Source organism: Amia ocellicauda, unplaced genomic scaffold (assembly GCF_036373705.1).
Source record: "Amia ocellicauda isolate fAmiCal2 unplaced genomic scaffold, fAmiCal2.hap1 HAP1_SCAFFOLD_86, whole genome shotgun sequence".
NCBI classification, from domain to species: Eukaryota; Metazoa; Chordata; class Actinopteri; order Amiiformes; family Amiidae; genus Amia; species Amia ocellicauda.
The window spans coordinates 261,086-271,098 of NW_027103012.1; the positions used below are offsets into that span (position 1 = coordinate 261,086).

Below are 10,013 nucleotides of genomic sequence, written 5' to 3' on the forward strand. Positions count from 1 at the left end.
CTTGCCAGTGGTAGGGACGCTGAGCTACAGAACGGGGAGGAGGGAGAACATAAACCCTAAGAAAGATGGAAACTTTAACTAGCTAAGCATAGTCTGTGTGGTAGGCTGGCTTCTAGCTTTAACAGGTATCAGGGTGAAAACCCACAGATGAACAGGGGTCCAGGATTCATGCAGCTCATCTCATTGAATGGTTTGGAATTGAATGCAAAACAAATTCCAGATAACTCTGGAGTGGGACGAAACTGAAAGTGTTCAATGAGGCTCCTCAGATCCTCTCCTCCATCACTAGATGCCAGAGGCCCAGACACCATGGCACTAATAAGAGATCATCACTGGAGCTCTACACTAAGACGGACTGGGACAAACCGACACCTTGGCTTACACAGAGTGTGGGTGAGTGATGGCAAGAGCACTAGTGCCATCTCAGCAATACTTCTTGATATGCTCTTCACAAGACCGGTATCTGCTGGTCCATTCAAAACTGAGCTCCCACAAATTACAATTCCATAACAAAGCGAATCTGATCCATGTAGCATCTTCACAACCCTCTACCATGCCCTTCCTCCCTCTTTTACCTCACTCACCCCTGCCACACTCCTTCTCTCACCTCCATAAGGCAGCGGCACATATTGGCGTATGTGATGGAGAAGTTGGGTTCAGAGATGGCCTTCTCGAAGATAAGGTCAACGACACCCTTGAGCCGCTCCTCTGTGTCGATGGTCAGCTCGGTCACTTGACGCATCAGCTGATGGAACATCTGTGGGGTCAGCTTGTTCAGCATACTGCGCATCCTGCGGAATAGCTCCTGGTGAAGGGGAAAGGAGGCAGGAGGGAAGGAAGGAAAAAGGGTTAGTTCTGTAAACCTTGGCCAATGGTTTTATTTGTACTGGAGCAGTGAATGCTTGTGAGCATATGTAGCCCCTCAGTTCCGCTTTTCCATCATTAGCGGTCCAGACATGATGGCACTAAAAGGAGATCAACACAGGGGCACCAAGTTTACCCACAATCCCCTTTAAGACTAGCAAGTTATTTTTCCCACCCCACAAACAAGAACCGTGTCCACTGCTCCTACATACAGGGTTCCCACGCAATTCAGATATTTTTTTCCCATGACTTTTCCATGATTTTTCCATGGTTATTTTCTGATTTTCCATAACTAAATTATTATTACAATAAAATGCGGGAAAGTTGAAAATGCACACAGAAAATAATAAAGATATTGATAAACACAATAGGAAAGAACCACATAATCAGCTTTTGTCATGACAGCCTCCTCCTCCCCTTACAGCCATCCAATCCATCCACTTTTATAAAACATGCTACCCTCAACTAATAAAGAGCACACAAAGATGTAAATGCAAAAGTAAACCTAGTACTATCTGATCAATGTATATGTAGTATAAATGTTGATTACAGTAGAAACTATACAAAACAACATTAACAGTCTGTATTTTTATTATTTCTGAATTGCCTTGAATATAAACTTCTATAAATCAGCTCAATTAATTAATAAAAACATACCTTCAAACATTGTTATATACAAATGGCCAGGGCCTACAGTAATCCATTCCTGTACGCTGCTAAAGAAGTATTTTAGATGACTGATTTGTTTAAACCTAAAAGCTTTTATTATTATTTTTCTCTTTCTTTAAAACAATATATATAAATAATGATTTTTACCAATAAATTACCTGATTTTTGTATTTGAGGAGTTTGGATTTTACTGATTTATACCCATTTTAAACACTCAATATTATTTTCAGTTTCAGAAATTATTTGTTATGAAACACTATTTCACAAGCTTGTTTGATATTATGACATTATCTTGTCAGCACTCACATCGAAGCTGTTTTACAGTGTACAGCACAAACAGACGCTTGCTGGAGGTCATGTGATTAATATCGCGCTATATGATTGGCACACATATGAAGGTTGGTCAGCATTGTGGCATTGAGGACAGTGCAAACAGTACAAGAAACTCTTTGCTTTGGGATAAACAGTGTATATTGGTAACTTTTGTAGAACTTGTTTGTGGTTTGAAATTCTTTTTTATCTGTTGAATAGAACAATATGTATTATTATTTACTTGATTTTAAATAAATATGCATATCATATATTTGGCTACATAATTTAAATGCAACGGACACATAAAGTTTGAGCATTTAATGTAGGCAGGGGTTCTCAACACTGGTCCTGGTGAACCCCTGTGTCTGCTGGTTTTTGTTCTAACAGAGCGCTCACTTGTTGGCCTCGGGGTCTCTGCCCACTGGGGAGTGCCCAGTAGAGCTGCACAGGCAGCCTCCCTGGGGGCATCCTTACCAGATGCCCAAATCACCTCAACTGGTTCTTCTCGATCTGGAGAAGTAGCGACTCTACTCCGAGGCTCTCCTGGATTACTGAGCTCCTCACCCTATCCCAAAGGGTGAGTCCAGCAACCCTGCGGAGAAACCTCATTTTCACCGCTTGCACCCGCGATCTCGTCCTTTCGGTCATTACCCAACGTTCATGACCACAGGTGAGGATGGGGAGGTAGATTGACGTGTAAACCGCGAGCCTTGTCTGAGGTCTCAGCTCCCACTTCACCACCACGGACAGATAGAGCGCCCGCAATACTGCAGACGCTGCAGCGATCCGCCTGTCTATCTCACGCTCCCCCTTTCCATCACTCGTGAGCAAAACCCTGAGGTACTTAAACTCCTCCACTAAGAGCAGCTGCTCCCCCCTAACCTGAAGCGGGCAATCCACTCTTTTCCGAGAGAGATCCATAGCCACAGACTTAGAAGTGCTGATTCTCATCCCAACCGCTTCACACTCGGCAGCGAAACGCTCGAGTGCGTGTCTGAGATCACAGTCGGATGGGGCAAGAAGCACAACATCATCTGCAAACAGCAGAGATGCCACCTCCAAGCCCTCAAACTGGATACTCTCTCTACCTCGGCTGTGCCTTGATATCCTGTCCATGAAAATCACAAACAGGAGTGGAGACAAGACGCACCCTTGGCGGAGTCCAACACCCACCACGTTTTCGACCTAACACCGAGAATACGGACACAGCTCTTGCTTTGGGAATAAAAGGACCGGATGGCACGCATAAGCGGCCCCGGCACCCCATACTCCCTCAACACCTCCCACAAGAAATCCCGGGGAACACGGTCGTATGCCTTCTCCAAGTCCACAAAACACATGTAGACTGGATTAGCATACTCCCATGCCCCCTCAAATATCTGTGAAAGGACAAAGAGCAGGTCCATTGCTCCGCGTCCCGGACGGAATCCACATTGTTCCTCCTGAATCCGAGGTTCAACTATATTTCACAAAAACATTTCAATCTACAAGAGATCTTCATCAGGATCCATATCCTGGTCTATATATCCATATCCTGAAGATCTTGTGTAGATCGAAAAGTTTTTGCTAAAAACCAGTGAAGCATGGGTTACATAAATACTTTTTATTTGTGCATTGGAGCTGTGGTAAGTGTGCAGGTATTTCTTTCTTTTTACTTTATATGGATTTTTATCTACCCTGCACCTACTAATTAAGTTGGATGTGCGTGTGATTAACTTTTACTATTAACTTTATTTCACATAAAAGGGAGATCCTCATTCTGGCAGATCCTGACCAATTTAGTCACGATCATGTACACAGATTTACGTCATTCTGCTCAGAATCTACACAAACACTGTGGGTTTACTGGCTGAATGGTCAGACTCTGTTCAGAATTATGTAAATTTGGAGTACAAGATTGCAACCAATGATCTTGAGAATCTGTGCAGAATGCCAGAAGTCTGCGTGTTGTGAACGCACCGAGCTTCTTTGTGTTGCTATATGGTTATAGGAGTTGTGCTTAGCGTATATGCACTTCACACAGACTCTCCCAAGTCTTGAAAATCCCTGTATACATAATATCTGGCACATTCATCTGGGACGTTCATAATAACCAATGTGTATTACAGAATACGTACTAAAAGGTAAGTTTAAACAGGATTTAATACAATTTTATTCTGCACCATGAAACTGTTTCTTTTTGTCAGAGTGTACATTATATCCCATGTATGTTGTAAATGGGTTATATGTGTAGCTATTTCCCATGACTGAAAATTGTTTGGTCATTTTCCATGACTTTTCCAGGATTTTCCATGACTGGAACCCTGTACATACCTCTGTCTTGATGGTCTCGGTGTCCTCTGTGGTAGCCTTCCTTATGTTTGGCTTCCATGCCTTCTCTGCCTTGTTGAGCGTCACTTCAGCTGTGAATGACACTCCAGTAATGATCTTACGTGGCTGCTTTCTCTGGCCCTGCTGGGAGCCCCAGTGGCCTATTCCTGAGGGCTGGGGGGACAAAGAGTCAGTCAGCTGGGCAGGGCAGGGCAGCACATCAATCTAAATAGATTCTCATTGCACACAATCTCTGAATTGCCTACTTGAGCTGTATTAAGTATACATTCTATTGGAGTTACATTCATGACTTGATCCTATTGCAGGCAGATTCATTGAACTTTCCTCAGCTATGATGCTGTATATTTTTGATGGAGGTGTTCAGCAGAAGCACGATCCACAGAACAAATATGCCAACGTTAAAGCATGTAAACAAGTACACAGCCTGCCAAACCACTCAAGTGCTGCCAACAAAACAGGGATCAGAAACTGGGGTTTTGCTGAAGGTCATTGTAAAAGTCAATTTGGTATCACTATACTTAGGGTTATGCAGACAGTGGAAAAGATGAGTGTAAAATCTCCAAAAGTGGATGGGTGTAGTGGGTGGCAGCATGTGTGTGTCTCTCAGTTACCTTTGAGATCTTGCTGAGGCTGCTGGTGTCGATGGGCCTGTTCTTGGAGACAGGGACACTATTCCTGTCCCCACGTCGGTTGTCCTGCTTGTTCATGAGCTGCTGTTGCACCTTGATCTGCTCACGGTGCTCATCCAACTGGGCTTCCTTGTGGATCTGGTCAATTGTCTTAGGGCCCTGGTCACCCCTCCTGGACACCCAGTTATCCTGAGGAACGGGAGAATGAGTCAGTGATTAGTGGAGAGAGAGAAAACAAGAGCCAGGCAGGGAATGGGGGGGGTGGGAAGCTAAAAGCAAGGAAGGTTTCTATTCTTTCAACAGTCATTACCTTTCTCAGGTCCAAGACGTCCTGCAGCATGAAGTGGATTCGAGAGGAGGTCTTCCTCTCTTTGACGATCTGCTCCATCTGGTTGAAGTACTGGTCCATGGGGGGCTTGTAAAACGATCAGACAGAACGATTAGAAAACAGTCCAGACAGCGTGGCAGAGCAGTAACTTCATACTACTGAGTGAAGCAGCGTTCCTTCTGGAAAGCTCTTGCAGATGCACAGAAGCAGTTATTCAGACCACTGTCTAGAGGCCCAGTGACTCTAGAAGGCTGATGGCAGAAGAAAGGCTAGTTTGCTAATTTTAAAACAACGCAGGAGTGTCAGTGAGATGGAATTTACTCTTCTGGCAAACTTGCCACTCCAGTATTGGCTCATTATGTCTAGAGAAGAATATGAGGACCAGTATGCAGTCTGACGTTCCTGGATGTTTAGCCAGGGCACGGTCTGGCATAGCGGCATTACCTTTGCCTTCTCCGAGTCCAGGTCCTTGCCAATAGTGGAGAGGAGTCGGCACAGGCACTCCAGGGACTCCTCGTCCTGCTTTCTCAGCAGCTTGACGATGATGCAGTTGTGCATGGTGTTCATTGAGCATCTTCACCTTGAGGAGCTGCCCGATGAACTGGATGTTGCCCAGTGCCCGGCGGCGACGCTTGCCCTTGGCCTCCTCGCCCTGCACACACAGACAGCACTTAATGACAGTCCACATTGGCATTCACAGAGAGGGGCCCTGCACATTGTGGAAAGGAGGGGTGCCGGGTAGGGAATCCAATACCGGGCACTTTAATCAATCCCGGGATTTCGGGATTGTTGTTTATAAAACAACAATTAAAAAGAGCTTCCCACCTAACACATGTATTATTAAGTTGCTGCAACTCTGCGTATTAGCGGGGTCATTTTCAAATGCAGTAATAATTAAAATGCAACCAACAGAATCAATGAAAACAACAAGACTAATAGCCTATTGCTTTCTTAAATACGTTAATGTTTTTATTTATGTATCACTACATCAAGCACCCAACACCACAAGCTTGTGACAGAATCAGAGGAGGCCACCCACAATGATTAGTGTGCTGGCTGAGTAAAGGAAAAGCTCTAGAACGATTCTGTGAGCTGCATGACCAGGTTGTGGATTTTCTCAGAAAAAGCAAAATGAGGACTGCAGCTGACCACCTTCATATTTTGGAAATTGTGGAATTCCTCTCTAATGATGCTTTCTTGGCTGACATATTCTGTCACTTAAACTGGTTAAATCTGTAGTTAGAATGACAACAGTCGTGGACATGGTGGAAAACCTTTACTAGGAAGCTTGACTTGTTCGATTTGGACTTGTCATCTGGAAGGCTACTGCACTTCAGCACACTGAAGAAACGACAGGCAGAGGGACCAGGCTGCAGTATTGTCACAGAGGTGATGAAAGATTTTATCAAGCAGCTGAGGGACAACTTCTACACCAGATTTGAAGACTACAGCATGCCCAAGGACATCATTGCGTTTGTACGTGATCCTTTCACAGTCCGTCCAGGTGGAGAATTCTCCTCCCTTGATAAGACAACGATACCCTCGCTGGATAAGGCACCCCTATGAGCTGACTGAATTCCAGACGTCGAGCCAAATCAGGGATGCACATAGGAGTGCCGAGTCCTTGTGTGCGTTTTGGGTGGCATGCTCAGAGGAATACAGCATAATAAAGAAACTTGCGTTTTATGTGCTAACAATTTTTGGACCAACGTACACCTGTGACTCCTCATTTTCCTCTCTGAATGCAATGAAGACTCACGACAGGAACCGGCTTTCACACGAGTCAATCGAGGACTGCCTGCGCATCAGAATCACATCCCTCTCACCTGACATCCAAAAGATCGTGTCTGAGGGGAAATGCAACTTTTCCCATTAAGTAAGTAACTTAGTATTTAATAAATAGTCATATAGGCTCCTAACATTATTGTGATTATTATTATTATTATTATTATTATTATTATTATTATTATTATAATTGGTGCTTATCCAGGGCTATTTTAGGTCTCAAGCTGACAGTATTTTCTGTTTGTTTTGTCATTACAGGAGCAGGTTATCCAGACTCCCGATACAGACATTAAGACACAGACATTGCCTCTTTTTCTTTTAATTATTCTTTTATGTAGGATGCTACCTTTCTGGCCAGTTGCAATTGTAACTAGGCCTAATAAAAAATAAAATCAGACGCTGTTAAGCCACATATCCTACCTCAACCAGTGAAGTTATGTTATATGGGCCTTGTCTCAGAAGAAACAGACTCCAATTAATCCCTCCTGTTGTTTGTAAAGTCAATGAAGTCAAAATTATTACTGTTGAAATGAATTACTTGACTGGTGTCGTTTTTCTCCATCTGCTGCTGGGCGCCACTTGCATAACAAGTTAAGTTGATTAAGTTAAAATGTAACTTTTGCATTATTTAGGTTGGGTCACTTCCTTCTTGGAAAATTGCATTTGGGACTTTTAGCATTTTTTAAAAATATATATTTATAATTAATTTGGGGGGCTTTGGGGGCCAAATAATATTGCTGGCGGCTAAAATGTGTTTTTGGACTCCACACTGGTTTGGTAGAGTTGACATCAGAAACTTAATGTTAATTGCAGGTACAGCCCCCGTCCCCCTGCGTTTTCTAAGAGGAACAATTCTGAGTTGATGCAGTTAATCACACGATGGTGTTGCTGCTGTGTCACTCACACAGCTCATGAACTGTAGCTGCCCCTTTAAAGTTGGAGTCCGCGAGACCTCAGCAGTGCCTTCTTCTGCTGATTGGCTGAACTCGGGCTGAATCTGCAGGTGGCTGTACTTCAGATTCACATTTTGAACAGATCATGAGCCTCTGTATTAATTATTGCACATTTTCTTTGATAAATAGCTTACAGCATGGAGTTCAAGAATTACTGTGCCGTCACATTTTTCATTAGCCACAATCGCCTGATCCCGTGTATGTCACGTTTTCAATACTGGTATTTTGGGACTAGAAAACTGTCCGAGATCCCGGGATTGGATTCCATAGTTCCAGGAGATCGCTGCAGTTTGGATCAGACCCAGAGCTACATACACAGTAAATCATGTGACTGCAATTACTGGATCACATAAAACTTTCTCGTGCCTGATCTCGATCTCTCACTGGGACTAACATATGTGTATGTTATTCATACTGAGATTGCACAACCAACCTGTGCCTTATTTACAATAAAGGACTATCAAATTTCAGTACTTTACATTTAAAAAATATTAATTTAGTTTTTATTACCAAGCATGCATCCAGCTCCTTCTGCTTCTTCTCAACGACCTCGGCGCCACCCTGATCCTTCTCAAACTCTGTCTTACATTTTCTCAACAGCAGCTGGCGGAAAGTCACAGTCACGCCCAGCTTGCCAGTGGTAGGGACGTGGAGCTACAGAAAGAGGAGGAGGGAGAACATAAACCATAAGCAAGATGGAAACTTGAATTAGCTAAGCATGGTCTGTGTGGTAGGCTGGCTTCTTGCTTTAACAGGTACAGAGAGAAAACCCACAGATGAACAGGGGTCCAGGATTCATGCAACTCCATAGCAAAACGAATCTGATCCATGTAGCATCTTTGCAACCTTCTATCATTCCCTGCCTCCCTCTTTTACCTCACTCTCACCCCTGCCACACTCCTTCTCTCACCTCCATAAGGCAGCGGCACATATGGGCGTATGTGACAGAGAAGTTGGGTTCGGAGATGGCCTTCTCAAAGATTAGGTCAACGACACCCTTGAGCCGCTCCTCTGTGTCGATGGTCAGCTCGGTCACTTGACGCATCAGCTGATGGAACATCTGTGGGGTCAGCTTGTTCAGGATACTGCGCATCCTGCGGAATAGCTCCTGGTGAAGGGGAAAGGAGGGAGGAAAAAGGGTTAGTTCTGTAAACCTTGGCCAAGTCCATGGTTTTATTTGTACTGGAGAGGTGGGTGCTTGTGAGCATATGTAGTCTCTCAGTTCCGCTTCTCCATCATTAGAGGTCCAGACAAGATCATTACAGGGGCACCAAGTTTACCCACAATCCCCTTTAAGACTAGCTAGTTATTTATCCCACCCCACAAACAAGAACCGTGTCCACTGCTCCTACATACATCTGTCTTGATGGTCTCAGTGTCCTCTGTGGTAGCCTTCCTTATGTTTGTCTTCCAGGCCTTCTCTGTCTTGTGGAGCTTCACCTCAGCTGTGAATGATACTCCAGTAATGATCTTACGTGGCTGCTTCCTCTGGTCCTGCTGGGAGCCCCAGGTGCCCCTTCTTGAGGGCTGGGGGGACAAAGAGTCAGTTGGCTGGTCAGGGCAGGGTAGCACATTAATCTAAATAGATTCTCATTGCACACAATCTCTGAATTGCTTACTTGAGCTATACTAAATTGGACACTTTACATTAGCTGTTGGATATTCAAAGGGAAACTTTTACAGGAAGAGTCACACCTACAATTCATTTAGACAGATGAATGTGTTTACATGCACACTGGCCTACAGCCATATGGGTTACCAATATACTCAGCTAAGAATTACAGGAATGCAAATAATGTTAAACTGACTTCATCATGCAAGGACAGTTTCAAATCCTGAAGGGTTCCTCACCTTATCCATCATGGACTCCAGGTGCAGCAGTTCTCTCTGTGCCCTGTGGAAATACCAGGAAAAAATGAAGAACAAAAAAAGACAAAAACAATAAAACAAATAAAAATATCCAGGTAAGAAAATAATTTGGCTGATTTTACAGAAATGAAAACCAAAAGCCTCTCTCTGTAATTCTGAAGGCTCACAGTTCCACTTCTTGGAATTAAGTTGCACTTCAAGAAGAAACTGCCATTTGCAACCTATGCTACAGCTGTAAAAAAAATGTCTAACTCTGGATAAAGTTGCAAAGCA

General features: G+C 43.8%; 1 non-coding gene and 1 pseudogene across 1 annotated transcript; both read right to left on the bottom strand.

Moving 5' to 3' along the window:
• Window positions 1-261: 261 nt before the first annotated feature.
• On the bottom strand, window positions 262-338 carry LOC136744566 (small nucleolar RNA SNORD66). The gene has a single exon (XR_010816047.1). It is a non-coding gene; the product is annotated as a small nucleolar RNA SNORD66 (small nucleolar RNA).
• Window positions 339-918: 580 nt separating this feature from the next.
• LOC136744569 (uncharacterized) lies at window positions 919-988 on the bottom strand (annotated as a pseudogene).
• Between the last annotated feature and the right edge of the window lie 9,025 nt (window positions 989-10,013).